This window comes from Ambystoma mexicanum, chromosome 4p (genome assembly GCF_040938575.1).
Source record: "Ambystoma mexicanum isolate Mex_15411 chromosome 4p, UKY_AmexF1_1, whole genome shotgun sequence".
Classification (NCBI taxonomy): Eukaryota; Metazoa; Chordata; class Amphibia; order Caudata; family Ambystomatidae; genus Ambystoma; species Ambystoma mexicanum.
Genome location: NC_090927.1, coordinates 346,167,957 through 346,183,487, shown reverse-complemented (window position 1 = coordinate 346,183,487; position 15,531 = coordinate 346,167,957).

Here is a 15,531-nt window from a genome sequence, read left to right as displayed (position 1 = left end):
AAAGATGCAGAACTGTGCCATCTACAGAATTGGGAGAAGATGATGTGGACATTCCAGCGTGTGGATCAAAACATTCTTTGCACCCGACTCCCCCTCGACTCAAATTCAAAGTGCAGTCGGGCGGGAGGGTTTGTCAAGGGTTTTGACCCATGTTGAATTATTAGACTGGGTGGATGTGGGGATGAGCTGTCGCCGCCCATCATTCCATCCCAGAACCAGGAAAACTGCACGGTTGTGCGCACACCAAAATGGTTGTCTAACCTGCCACCCACCAGTGCCAGCATGATGGACCGGAAGTGCCAGGGGTGAAAGGTGGTGTCAAAGGAAAAATAACAGTGTTGTTAGACCAAAAGCGCCTTAAAATCACGTTTTTTTCCTGAATGCAAGCTCAAAATGCCTATTTTAAACATCGCAAGATATTCAAAAATCTCAATGAACACCAGAAGAAATTTGGCAGAATGTATTGTTGTGTGCATACACAATCTGGGAAGATGAAGAGCCCAAAACAATGTTTATAACAAAACTGGCTGAGCTGTGGATGTCAGCAGCTTAATTGAAATTGGATTTAAAACCACTAAAATCAAAATGTTTAAATTAAATGAGTGATCTACTTTTAAGTGTCACATAGTTTGCAACTGTTAAATGTCATGGTTTTGATCTTAGAATCAGCATTCTAGCTGCATGTGTAAAAATTGTAAGTTTGATTTAAACTGGGAACAAACAGGACATTTAGCTGAAGCTGGGCTTAAAGAAATTGAATTCTGCCTGACAACTACCCCTGACAGGAGTTGAACTGGCTCAACAACTCTTCCCAGGCCTGGCTGCATCCTGCTGCCCCCACCAAAAGGAGATGACACCTCTCTGATTGGGTTAGGGGAGGAGCACCTGGGGACTGCAGGAAGTTGAACAAAGCCCTGTCCTGGACTCAGGCAAATGTTATATTGGGGGGCGTAAAGTGGCTTCCTCTTGGGAGAAAATGGGAGGGGCAGTGCCTCTAATAGCAAGCTGAGCTTGGGGGAAGTGGATAAACCAGTTATTCCACCATGTGATGTGGGAAGCCACACCCCTTTTTGACCAGGGCATAATTTTAAAAAGATAGATAACTCATAGTGCGGACTGGTCAAAATTATATAAGTAATATCATTATTCTTGTGATTTTTCTGTGCACGTTTTAAGAGGTGTTAGGATGCTGTGGTGTATTCTGGGGGTTGCTAGCAGAAAATAGGGTCTTACTCCAAATGTCTGCATGTTAAAAATCTGACACTTCATCAATTAATGTCCATACTCCTTGCACACATTTGTGTAATTTTTGGTAAATGTCCGATATTGGTAAACCGACCAAAAAGCGCAAAATGTTGTCATTCCTGAATCCCAGCTCGCAGGAACATGGGGCTTGAACAGAGACCTGTCTTAATTCATCTGTAATATGTACATGTAATGTCAACCACTTGTGTATCTGGGAAATATGTATTTGAATCAAATATAGATTTGTGGGCAAATTGACCAGGGGAGGATACTCTGACTCATAAACAGACCTCATCATGATGACAATCCATTTCCTTCCCCCAATCATGGGAGAGGGGAGAATTGGGCCAATGACAAGTAGAGAGGGGCAGGCTCAGTTATGCCACTCACACACCCACTTTCTCAACACATAAAAGCAGACAGTGCAGGACAGGTGGGGACATTCACTTTCCACTTTCTTGCGGGACGCTTTGCCGTGAGACTTCAGACTTCACATCCAGAGATCCAGACTTCAAATCCATCAATCTCCAGAACCTGCAGCAGAAATTAACTCCAGAATTTGTAGCAGAGAGGCCTGAATCCACAAGCTGAATCCTCTTCAGCAGGCATCAAAACCGACCAAACTATTCAACATCCGGCGAGCAGTTTGAATTTTTTGCCAAGAACATTGGCGAGAACCTGTAGCAGTATCCAGAAAGCAGTGCTGTATGCGGAACCAGAGAGAACCACAAACCAAACCGTTGTGAGCAGAGCCGGTGCTTGACAGACCCAGAGAGCAGAGCTGACCCAGATAACCGGGACTTCACAACCACCCGCCGGAAGTCCTGTCCAACCTGACCAGACCTTGACGGCTTATTTCAAAAATATAGTGTGAGTACTCACTGTGCCAAAACCAATCTCTTAGTTTAAAATAATCTAATCCAAACTATTTTAGCCTATTAGAACTGCCTCCTAGAATCGTGTCATTCTGTCATCTTTAAAACTGAAAACTGTCATCTGTCATTCTGAGCTTTAAAATTTCAAATCTGAAAAACTACCTTGACTAAATCGGCCGTATCTCCGGAACCGTTTGTGCTAGGAGCGAAATTCTAGGGTATAGGGCCTCCGTAATTACGCTCTACGCACGCGATTAAATTTGCCGCGATTTGACATTTTGCACAATTTCAGCCACGTGTAAAAATCAGCAGCTCCTTGCTTTCCTTTGCTAAAATTCATTTTAACCTGCTAGTTACTCATAGAGCATTGCTAAAGTGAGCCTGAACTAATAGAAACTAGATATCACCCACTCTGAACCTCTAGAGGGAATTAAAAGCATTTTAGCACATTACTCACTTCATTGTCATCACATTCAAAGCATTTTGGGCCTATGTTTCAAACTTCTACCTGTTTTCCTCTAAGCTTGCTGGGGGGGGGAACTGATTTTTGTATTGTATTTGATTGCATTACTGAGAACTGTGTGCGCATCTTTCCATCTCCTAATATTAAATAAAGGGGGGGAGTGAATTGTCATGGAAAAGTGATTACATTGTCTTTTGTTGAAGCCATATCAAGTTTATTTTCTGTACTGCATTTTCATTCATCATTGCATTGTCCTTGAAGCCATAAAAGCATTCTCAGCAACTTCAACCTCTCTATTTCACTTCTAAGCCATCAAAAAGAGTGTACCACTGTAACATTATCCATTGTTGATCACTATCCTCCTCACAAGTGTGCTATCAAATATTAATTTACTATAGAAGTGCGATATATATATATATATATATATATATATATATATATATATATATATATATATTGTTTAATTTTTCAAATAAAACCTTTTAATTTGCGAAACAAACCTACTTCTTGGCTCAGTGGGGTCAGGGGGATTCTAAGAGAGGGGTGTGATATAAGGGTTGTCATCCAGAGTACATGAACTGGACATAAAAATATATCAATAAGGGTTTCCATCAGCATCCCAGACTAGGCATTGACTTAGCTGTAGTGTTGAATTGAATCCGCTTACAGGTTTTCTTCAAAATACTTTGGTCCACCAGATCAAATGCTGCGGATAAATCCAACAAAGTCAGCATTCCCCATCTGCTTTCCTCGTTGTACTTAACTATTATCCCTTCCCTATTTTGCATGCTCTAAAGCAGCCTCCATACCATTGCTTTGAGAATGCCCCTGTTATTGTACCCACCTGTTACCTCCTTTGCCTGTTCAGCTTGTTTTGCCCACTGGCTGCACTGTTCTGGAGTTGCCCCCACACCATCTCATGAGGCTGTCTAGTACCTTTGCGTTACCTATTAGTTTGACTTTCACTGCCTTGCACTGTGTTTAAATCTTGCCTACTGTGGGATGTATTGAGCCACTCTGCTATGCGGCATCACCCTGCCAGTTATGGTGAAAGAAACAGCAACAATGGCGGCAAAACACTTGTGCGTGCCAAAAACCTACAAAAACCTACAAAAAAACGTGTGCTTCAGCACACAAAAAGAGGGATGCACAACATGCCACCCATGGTGCATGTGCGGTGGAATAGAGCACACCCTGCAGAAAATATGCCAGTGGGCTCCATGACCAGCAAACAGAGTGCAGAGAGAGAAGCAGCACTTTGCAAGTGAAACCCCAAAATGTGCCTACAAATGACATTTGCTTTGTGGCTAAAAACTCCAAAATGCCTATAACACAATACTTCTTAACATCAGAATCTTGCCTAGTGCTAAAATTCATGTATCGAATGAAGTATTGTGAACATACAAAGTCCTGATGTGAAGAGCAAAACATTCTTCAGACAAACTGGATTGTCTGAAAACTGACAGCCCATGCCAAAATCTGGGTGCAGTACCCGGGGCTACCTGAATGACATCTGTCAGTGGAGTTACTGATGAAACTTTAAAGTGAGCTAAAACTAAACGTCTGCTGGATTAGCAAACATAAAAAGGATTGTTGCCAAAAAGGAATACAGATTTTAGTTGTGTTTTGATCCCACAGATTTTAAGGCTAAGAAAGTAATGTATTTATGTTTGATGCAACAAAATTGGTTTTGGCAGGATTTAAGAGGTTATTTAGCCTGGCTGAAGCCGCAAGAACTGGAAAAGCAGGTTTTTCTCCTAGGAGGAGGGCTTTGCTCTCAGCAGAAATTCACTGGGAAATGCTAAATGCGGGTTAGAACAGACTCTTGTCTACAGAAAGAGAAGGAACAATGACAATCCTTTCAGCCCAGGAAGCGGAGGTGTGAAGATGGTCATAAACTCTCCTCCAAGGAGCTTCCCCAAAGGAGGGGGATGCACTGGACTCCCAGGAGAGATAAAGGGGTGGAGCCAAGCGACCATCTGCTGTGAAGAATGAACAATGAACAATTCTTAAGACTCATAACTTGTTATTCAAAGTGGGGAAAAATATAAAAAGGACAGAGTTGTTAATTTAATTTTTGGCTGCACGTGTGAAGAGACGGTAGAACTGTGTGACATGTTCTGGACAGGAATGGCAATATATGTGGTTTTATGCAAAAGGTATTAATGTTAGAATTGTGAAAATGTACACGCACATCCCTATGTTAAATGCACACATTTGTGGAAAGTTGCATAAAATGTGGAAATTGTGCTCATAGCGAAAAGGACAAAATTCTGTAGAAAGTTGAGACAAGATCCCACCGCTGCAGGGTTTTGAGGAATAGCTGCTCCATAAAATGGGGCATCTTTGTGTGTGATTTGTATAAAGGTGACCAATGTAGAAATGTACATTTAGTATCAAATCCGATTTTGAGACCAGTGGCTAAGGGGAGGTCTCTGAGGACTATAAAGCAAACCATAAAATGTGACATCATCCGGCCTTCATCCAATCACTCAAATTGAAAGGCTGAGATGAATTTTTGATCCTATCCCAGCTCACAGGGGCAAGTTTAGCTAAGCCGGCCCATACACCCACTTAATGATGTCATTTTAAAGCATACATAAAGACAGCTGACAGCACATAGGGACTCACAGATCCACTCACCTTCCTGATTCCAGCGAAGCACTCTGATCCAGCATTCTACATCCAGCTTTAATATTCTTCCAGATCCAGAGGCCAAGACTCTTGCCAGCCATAGAGCGCTATTGATTTCCAGCAAGGTCCAAATCCTCAAATTTATTCTCTCCACCCAGTGAAGCACTGTGTGGTGTGAGAAAGCCTTTTGAACCAGTATCCTGAAATTCTCTGGCTTGCCACCACTAGGCTTGCCTGAGGAACTCGCTATCCAGCTGATTCAAATACCCACAGACTAGGAGGGCAGATCCTGTGCAAACCCAGTGACCGGCCTAGCTGATCCAGTACCAGGCCTGGTTTGCTGTCTTTCCTAGACCAGACCCAATCGAATAACCAGAGCTGACGGACCCATTTAAAAACTTATCCTGTGAGTATTAATAGGAAGAACTGTAGCCCATAGTATATTTGCATTGTCTCATCCCTATCTCAAACCCATCCTATCTTTCATTCAGAACAAGTATTGTTAGAACTATCTTTGCGCTGACTCTTTTCTCATCTGAAGAAGTCGAGTTTCCTCAGTAGGCGGGTCACACTGATCACGTGTCTGTAAGATCCCTCTGTGGTATTCGCTTTTTCATAGTCATCCTCTAGTTTAAGCAAACCCATTTGTCATTTTCTAAAGTGCATTTCTGTTTTCTATTCTCGCGCCTATATTACAAAAACGACTCTTACTAAAACCTCTATAACTCCCTCAGTTTTTATGTTAGAAACAAAATTTCAACTCCTACTTGTACCTGACATTGCAAAACAGTGTGATTCTCCCGTTATCGCGAATATCGCGCAAGGAAAGGTTTGCCGCGAATTACAAATCTGAAATCTGTGTACACGTGTGAAATAGCTGTAGTTTGTTTCCGACTTTGACTGCAAGATTTCAAATGTTTTCTGCTGACTAACTCATTGCTTGTGCTTGTGTGCAACTGTTCAAAGCGGATCCCATAGGAATTTATAACAATTTAAGTATTTTTGACCACATTTGGTGTTTTTGCCCAGTAATTTCTAAAGACACTTTTAAAGCCATCCTGACAGCTGAAAAGTCAATTCCGTTTTTCTCTTGTGTTTGAAGGGGAACGGTGGGACTGATATTCTGTTTGATTTGTGCTATTCCTGAATACCTGCTCTCTCCTCCCATCTCTTTACATTGCCTATTGGGGGTTGAGGGTGTTGCAGTGGGAATCTCTAACCATAGTGCTATCTATACCAAACCAACACAAAAGAATTATTTTCTGTGCTGCATTTGTTTTATGCTCATTCCTTGATTCCCAATGTATTAAAGATACTCTTCAGTGTTCTGTAACCCCATAGGTGATTGTTCTTTAACTATTAAAATATGCTGTGATTCAATTTTAAGTACATAAATAAATATTTACCTTTGCAAAATAGCCTGATTCCTGGTTCAGTGTGACCGGGGGGGAGGGTTCCAGGAGAAGGGTGTGATATATCGTTCAGAATATTGAACTTATAGACAAAAATAAATAAGGGTTTCAGTTGTGCGCTACATGCTGGGCTTTGACTTGGGTGATTGCCGGATTGAAATCACTTACACTACCCCTAACACTATTGACTTTCATAACTGTATAGGTGGGCAGGCTCTCCAGCAGTCAATTAGGTATTGTGTGGGGGCAGAGGGTAATCGTGACAGGGCATGCCCTTGGTAAAGCAATGAGTAACACAAAAAGGATGGACAATTGCCAACTGGGTAACAATTTCGATGAATAACAGAGGTCTGGTATGTTTTCCAAGGTCAGGAAATTAACCTGTTCTTTAATATAAAATCACCGGGGTTCAGGGCACAATTTAATGTTCCTGAAGATCGGAACTACTGTAGGTTTTAACGCCCACAGAAGCAAGGCTGTGTAGGAGGACAGAAAAGGGAAAGATTTGAATTCTAATTATCCCTTCCTGGTGAACTCCACTGTCCCTGTGTAGCGCTGCTGGGCCGCCTACAAACAGGGGGATAGAAAAAGAAGAAAAACTAAATACTTCTAAATGTAATTAACCATTCAGCCTTGCACAAAAGTGCCCTATCGCCCCTCTCTCCCCCTATGTGTGTGCATGGGGAGAGACAAGTACCAAGTGTAAAACCAGTGTTGAATGATGGGGAGTGTCAACATCCAATGGGTTTTGAACAATTTTATTTGCCCACGGACTATGAATCGCCCCTCATCCACTGTAGTTTTAAAAACAAGGAATATCACAAGGACAGGTGGACATCACTCTGAGCTTGTGTCTAAACCAACAACACAAAAGACAACACTTACAACATTCTCCAATTTGTCTTTTACAGGAATTAACTATTAATCCAACAAGTGGAGAATGGTAAAAAAATCGCTCAAAAATAGAGAAGTGAACTGTGGTATCTATCTTCTGTAGCGATTTCCGTCTACCGGTTTCAGCGGCTCATATTTATTGCGGTCGCTTTCTTCAGGACAGTCTTTAGCTCATTCTCTCAAACTGAAATCTACACTATTGCTAAAAGAGATACTTCATATCGCGCTCGACGTAGTGCGTTCGAAAGTAGGCTTGGTAATAACAAATGGCCAACCCTAAAAGCCATTCATTGGCGATGAATAACTTTTGGAGACATGTGTGGTGACTATGTTCCTGTTTTTCCACACAGGTCACCGGTCTGGTCCAGCTCTGCCACAAGAAAGAGGTGGTAAAGTATTAATCACTTTCCTCGTACCAGAATTCACCCTTGGGGTTCAATAGTAATTATTTACCCCTAGAGGTGTCTAACACAGAAAAAGACTGTCCTGAAGAAAGCGACCGCAATAAATATGAGCGATTTTTTACCGTTCTCCACTTGTTGGATTAATAGTAAATTCATGTAAAAGACAAATTGGAGAATGTTGTAAGTGTTGTCTTTTGTGTTGTTGGTTTAGACACAAGCTCAGAGTGATGTCCACCTGTCCTTGTGATATTCCTTGTTTTTAAAACTACAGTGGATGAGGGGCGATTCATAGTCTGTGGGCAAATAAAATTGTTCAAAACCCATTGGATGTTGACACTCCCCATCATTCAACACTGGTTTTACACTTGGTACTTGTCTCTCCCCATGCACACACATAGGGGGAGAGAGGGGCGATAGGGCACTTTTGTGCAAGGCTGAATGGTTAATTACATTTAGAAGTATTTCGTTTTTCTTCTTTTTCTATCCCCCTGTTTGTAGGCGGCCCAGCAGCGCTACACAGGGACAGTGGGGTTCACCAGGAAGGGATAATTAGAATTAAAATCTTTCCCTTTTCTGTCCTCCTACACAGCCTTGCTTCTGTGGGCGTTAAAACCTATAGTAGTTCCGATCTTCAGGAACATTAAATTGTGCCCTGAACCCCGGTGATTTTATATTAAAGAACAGGTTAATTTCCTGACCTTGGAAAACATACCAGATCTCTGTTAATCTCCAGCAGTCAACCCAATTATCAGCAGAGAACAATCAAGCACATCAATGACTCCCTGCCACAAGAACGGAAGACTCAGTCATGGGGCAAAGTTACTGTCTTTCAATAGCAAACAAAATGTCAGGCATTGCACCAGAAAAACAAGTATCCTCCGGAGCTCTCGTCTTCTAGGCATGTGTCACTCGGTTGTATCCCGATGTGATGGCGCGAATTCAGGTTCCATCCCAGAAACCTTTCACACATTCACATTGGTCATTTTTGGTAGGTTACATATGGGAACTATATGGGTTAGTTCTACAATTGGACAGCCATATCTAGCAGCCCCTCCTAGGACTACCTCTACTAGTATTAATCTACAATTTTGCAGGGTCGCAGAGAGACTATTGGCCCTTGCAACAAATTATCCCCACATTTAAAGTGAATCTGGGTTGATCGGAATGTGTCCTCCCATCCCTGGAACCCAGAACAGTTACCAGACTGAGTGTACCTTTTCAAGGCAGTGGGAATGAATATAGAGGTGCAAAGTATTCCCTAATGTTGCAATTTCTGATCACCTAAGCTTAGGAGAGTGCAGTCAATTTAGCAGCTCATAGGCAATACTTGTAGCCTTTTTCCCTTCTCGTTCCACGGGAACAGTCCTCTTCGTCTATCTTGGTTGAAAGGGCATTTTCCTGTTTGGATGAGTCACGTATGTGCAGACCACAAAATGAAGCTGTCCTGCTCATAATTATGAGAATTTCGAGTGATTGTCTGCAGGTGGCTCATTGTCTTGGTAACTGGAACTTTTCATGTCAGCTTTTCCATGTAATCAAAGCCTGTCTCTTCTTTGACATCCATTTCAGAGACATATAGCTTTTATATCATTCCCTATGGCTTCTTCATGTTAATAGCCATCAAGCATATTCAAGCTTAATATATGAACTCTTCATATCTTGTGGTTTCAGCTTTGGCGAAGGATATGAATAGAAAGAGATGTGTGTGTGTGCCCATCCTCTTACCTACGTGAGTCATATGCATGTGCTTTGTGCCTATATGCAGTAAACTAGTGCATGTTCGTGTAACTTCATGAATGGATGAATATGTACTTCATCTATAATGCGGCTACATCGTGATGTCAGTGATGAAGTCATTGATTTCTGGCTTTGCAGTCAGTCGACTTGCTCGATCGATGCCATTTCCATGTTGTCCAAGTCATCGATTGGATATGGTCTAAATGGCTGTCTCAGCGAATAACATTTCTCACACCTGCGATGCATTGAAGTTCATGGTGATGGGCATAGACGTGAGGCACATCTGTTGTTTCTCTGCCTTCATGCTGAGGGTCATGTGGGGGGCATGAGGGTTAGATTTAGCCCCCCATCTACTACAATCCCACCTCTGGTCGACCTGTCAACCACACTACCAACACCATTCCCTTGGTTCATCTGTAGTTTCGGTAGCCATACCTTTGGTATCCCTCCAAGATGTCCATAGTATTTTGCATGGTCATACAGGCTCGATGTTACATAGCTGCAGTCCCCACCAGGGTTGCACCAAACCCATTTTCTCCAATAATCACAGGTGTTGCAAGGAAACTGGAACACTGTTCCTATTGGGAACAGGGGACATTGTGTCATTTGTGATTTCAGTGCGTTTCATGTTTTTGTTTCTTCATCTTCTTCTGTCTCTGTCTATCTGCACTGTCATCCCTAAAGTATTCTTAGTTGTCTTTCTACACTGCGTGATGATTATCCTGATGACACAACATGTTAGCAACACTAATATCTAGGCTGCTGTCAGTTCTTTCAGTCCCTTGGCCATCCATGTGGATATACATGAAAATATTTGAGATAGCCAACCTTCGTCCTTTACAACATTTTTCGTTTCTGTCTCCATCTTCATGTGCAATTCTGAGAGTTGGGTGATGGCCTCTGTTAGCGTCCTGTTGCCTTTGTCATTGGTGCAAACACCTCCCTTTGTGGCTGTGAGGAGATCTAGAAAGTATGTGTTCTGGAGGGCCATTTGTCTAACTGCTCTCAGCTTCATGAAGTTGAACCCTTTGATGGTGAGTTTATCTTCTGCATCAGTTCCCACCACGTGATCTGGAGCCATTTGGCATTTGTATTTGTCTGTACTGCTGGAACGATAGATGCAAAGAACATGTCAGTCCTTCTGAACAGCCGGTGCTCTGGTGGCATCGCATCCAATGCCTTTTCCCAGTGGTCGAAGTGCACAAAAAGAAGTAGTCGAACTATGTTCTCTGTTGGCCTGCCCCCGCTCTTCAAAAACCCCATTGCCAGGGCCCCTCCCATGTGCAATCCAAGCCCCCAAACAAACACACTTGTTGTTTAAGGGAATGTTCAGTGCAGTGCACTGAACTACAAGTTTCAACTTCTTCCTACACTTTTATTTTAAAACTAAACAATTCCGAATGTATTCTTTTAAAAATAAATGTATAGGAACAGTAAAGATGAATACATTAAAGTAGAGGAGCACCACTCCCAACCGCTCCCACCCACTTTGGCCACTGCCTTTTCCATGTCTGATGAGGAATAGTTCCACATTTTCACTCTGGTCAACCCTACAGATCTCTTGTTCCTTTTGATGCTATCCATCATGGGGAACCCTTCGATTGTTAAAGCCCTTCTGACGCATTACTAATACTGAGGTGTTCAGATCTACAAGTGAACATATCTCTCCCCAATTAGGAGGCAGCGACAGGAATGCCTTCGACCCACAGGCCCAATAGTGGTCCATCAGCACTGCTGTTCCGACCTACGTGCTGGATATTCACGAAACCTGCTTGCATCCTTCATTTTCTCCAACCTCTAATTTGCCATCATTCTGGAAACATAAAGCTGCTCCCTTGAGTGGTATGAAGGGCACAGGCACTGCTTCTTTTTCTACCCATGTAAGCAGTTTCGCACTTGCTTCCCATTCCTTGCGGCACTTGTAATTTTCTTGCTGTACTATTTCCACTGGAACCGTTAGCAGAGCATGTGCTTTGTTCCCAACAACTCCTTCTTTCCATCCATCTGTTGTGTAAACTTGTCCATACACCAGCATCTGCGGTCTTTCCCAGCATCCTGGCATTCCTCCTATTTCTACGGGACCTTTCTTGGGACACTGTAACTCTTTCTGTGTCACTGTCTGTACTTCTCCTTTATGTGGACTCTCTGTGATATAGTCAATACTTGTATCTGCATTCCAGTAATCAGCCAACAATCCCTGAGTCTTTATGTAGTTATGTTCATACGGGAATGTCTTCTTGGACATCCACATTAGTGTGGCACACTTCCCTTGTAATCATCCTCTTGAGGTGCATAGCAGGAAATGAATGAGGCATTGTGCTCTTGCCGCAGGAATTTTAGTGTCCACAAACGTTTTGGATGTACTCATGGCATAGGGGATGAGAGAGTAAACATAACGGCTCTCTTTTGTCGTTTGTTTCCCCCACTTAATCCATGTGGCTATACCACATGCTGTTAGATGTACAGGCCGAAACAGTTATGTTGGAATTTACCTGGTTAAAATCTGCTTCTGCACTGCGCTTAACTCTCTTTGCTTCTTTAGGAGTGATTGTTCCCTGCCTATATATGACTTGCATAACAGCATGGATTGGGGTCATGTTAGTAAGGGTCAAAGCTTGTGCTTGGGGAAACATCAACCTTCGTAAAGCAAGGAGAGTAAAGTGGTAGAGACAGCAAAAAACACAAAACATTATCACGATATTACGAAATACATTTCCCATGTTGTTATTCTTGAGTGTTCCTTTGCGTTGATCCGAGGGTTTGTGCAACTCACTTGAAAAGCCAGAGAAATGCGTTATTGTCGTGTTAGTGTATGCTAGAGTAAGCTCTATGCCTATAGTATTGGGTGAGTGCTGCAAAGAGCAATCACTCCCACACAATTGTGGGTAGATGTGGCAACATATGACTTAAAGTTATGAACAAAAAATTGTGGAGGAATCATTCATTCAGTTTCTGTCCGTATTACAAAGCGTATGAAGCATTCCTGAAATGGGTTACATCTACCAAGCAGCATATAGCTTGAACTGTCCTTATATTCTCATCAAATACCTATTGTAAGAAAAAGGTAGTGTGCCTATCCTATGTGTGCTTATTGTCCGTCCCTAACTCTATTGCTCTGGACCATGTTATCCACGGTTGTTGTTGTTCTTTGTTTTTGTCTTCTCCTTCCATTAAATCATCTTCTCTTAGATGGGCAGAGGTCTCACCTCGACAGAGCTTTAAGTTCACCAATGTAGTCCCACTTCTTCTTCACGTTTAGTTTCAATGCATGCTCGGTTGATTGCACCACAGCATAGGGGCCCTCGAACTTAGGTTTAAACCAGGGACTTACGAAATTCCAGAGAAGGACTGTTTCCCCCGTATAAAGTAATGATTGCTTGAGACATTCACTTGCAGCTGGGATAGTATCTTCCTCACTGTTCTTCGACCCCCACCTCTGTACCTGCAGTTGACGAGAAATAAAAGATGCACTTGCCATCAATGAAGCAACATATTCATACATTTCATTTCCAAACACATCAGAAGTTGCATTTGCATCTGTCAATGTTCTAGTGGGAGGAGCCAGGGATAGTCGCATGCACCATCCTGTTATGACCTCATGGGGTGTTAAATGGTGGTCGGACCCTGCTGATTGCGTGAACAAAGCTAAGAGCAAACACTGAAGCCACCCCTTTTTTAAAGTGGCTTTTATTTTTGCTATTGTTTCTTTGAGCAGGCCATTGAGGCACTCGCACATCCTGTTCGCTTGTGGGTGAAAGGCACAGGAGAGTTTGTGCTGTATCCCAGCAGGGTTGTGATGTGCTCAAAAGTCTCATTCATGAAATGAGGCCCATTGTTTGACCGCAGGACCTCACATCCACCCCATTGTGGGAATACCTCTCTAACGAGGAATTGTGCAGCCCTGAGGGCATGCTAGTGCAAACGGGGACCATCTTTGCTCCATCGGAAAAACGGGCACACAACCACTATCATGTAGCAGCAGCTCTGGCACACCTGGATCATATCGACATAGTCGATATGGAGATGTTGCAAAGGCCCGATTGGGTGAGGTATGGATCCCCTCAGTTCACATAAAGTGTGTTCTGCAGTGAACTTCTTACAAGTGACACAACTGTCCATAAATACTGCTACATCGTCTGACATATTAGGACTGATGCAATCTTCCCCAATGAGTAGCAAGTACCTCTTTACCCATATGAGTGGGATAATGCAGTTGCGTGAGTGCAATCTGCAATAATGCTATTGGGAGTACTGGCTTGCCTGTGCTTTCCTGTCACCACAGACGATCCATGGGAGACATTGAACATCCCCTTCTCACCCATAAGTCTTTCGCTTCTGTTGGAGCCCTTCCCTGAAACTCCATTATCTGTGTGGGTGGTAATGTATTATAGCATTCCCATAGAATCATATTGTGTACACATATGCACGTGTGTTATGGGGTTACAAAGTGTGTTATCCCTGAAAAATATGCTGTATGCTTTGCTTCCATGTCTGCTGCTTCATTTTCCCGGGAGACTGTGTCTCCCCCCTTGTGTGGGCCAGGCACTTTATGACCGCTATGGCTTCTGGGAGTTCAAGCGTGTCTATGAGCCTACCCAATAGGGGTGTGTGCTGCACTGGAGTGCCGTCAGCACATCTAAATTCCCTCCTCTGCCATTGTGACAGCCCAGAGTGTACTGTAGACGTCACGTAGGATGAATCTTAATACACTGTAATTTCCTGGTCCCTGCTCGCTTCTAATACCATTATGAGAGCCACTAATTCTGCTGCTTGTGCTGACAAATGTGAAGGGAATTGTGCGCTGGCTATTACTTCTACTGTTCCGTCTGCTTTTAGTTTTACCACTGCAGTTCCCGTATGCCTTTCCCCTGTTGTCTGGTCTATTGTTGATGAACAATTAATATAAAGCACTTCTCCCCCTCAAATGGCTTCTCCCTCACCTTGGGGATATCATCATACTGTTCAATATATGTAGTACAGTCATGTAAATAGTCTCCCTCTTCTACGGGCTCAGCTAAGAATATCGCTGGATTAACAGTCCTGCACCTTACTACCTTGATTGCTGGGTTCAAGATAATTACCTCATATCCAGAAGCTCACTGCATGGTTAACGTACTCTTGGGTCTTTCGAGAATTGCAAAAAGGGCATACTCCACATAAAGTATGGTGCTTCACCCCATGGTAATACTGGCTGACCTCTCTTCTGCGAATACGGCAGCAGTCAGAGCTTGCTCACTGGGGTATTGTCCACTCATCACAAGGTCTACACGTCAGCTATAATAAGTAAATGGCTTGTGCCCTAGGGTAGTCTTCTATGTGAGTACCACAGTCATCATTAGCCCATTGGAGTGTGAGAACAAATAACATTTGTCGTGATAGTCTGGGATCCCTAGTACTGAACCTGGGCATATTGTTTTCTACAGCTCGTCGAATACGTCAGTTATTTCATGTGTCCATACCAACTTACCATTCCCTCTCTGTGCCTCCCTGAGTGCACGAAAAAAGGGTCTTGTGTATGTGCTATAGTCAAACACCCAGGCTCTGCAATAATTGTAAAGGCCCAGAAACTGCTGTATTTCTCTTACTGCCTTTGGCATCAGAGTTCTACTGATCACCTCAGCCCTTTCTGGAGTCACCTTTTGCCCTTCTTGTTATATTACCTGGCCTATGTATAACACTTCCCTTTGGCAATAATGTAATTTTGCCTAGTCCACCTTATAAGCTTTTTCTGCCAATACTGTCAAAACATATATACTGAGTCATTTCAACACTGTTCCTCTGATGTTCTACAAAATAGAATGCCGTCCACATACTTGTGCTCGCTACCTTATGTTTCATAGATCCATCTGAAAGACCCTATTATTGAT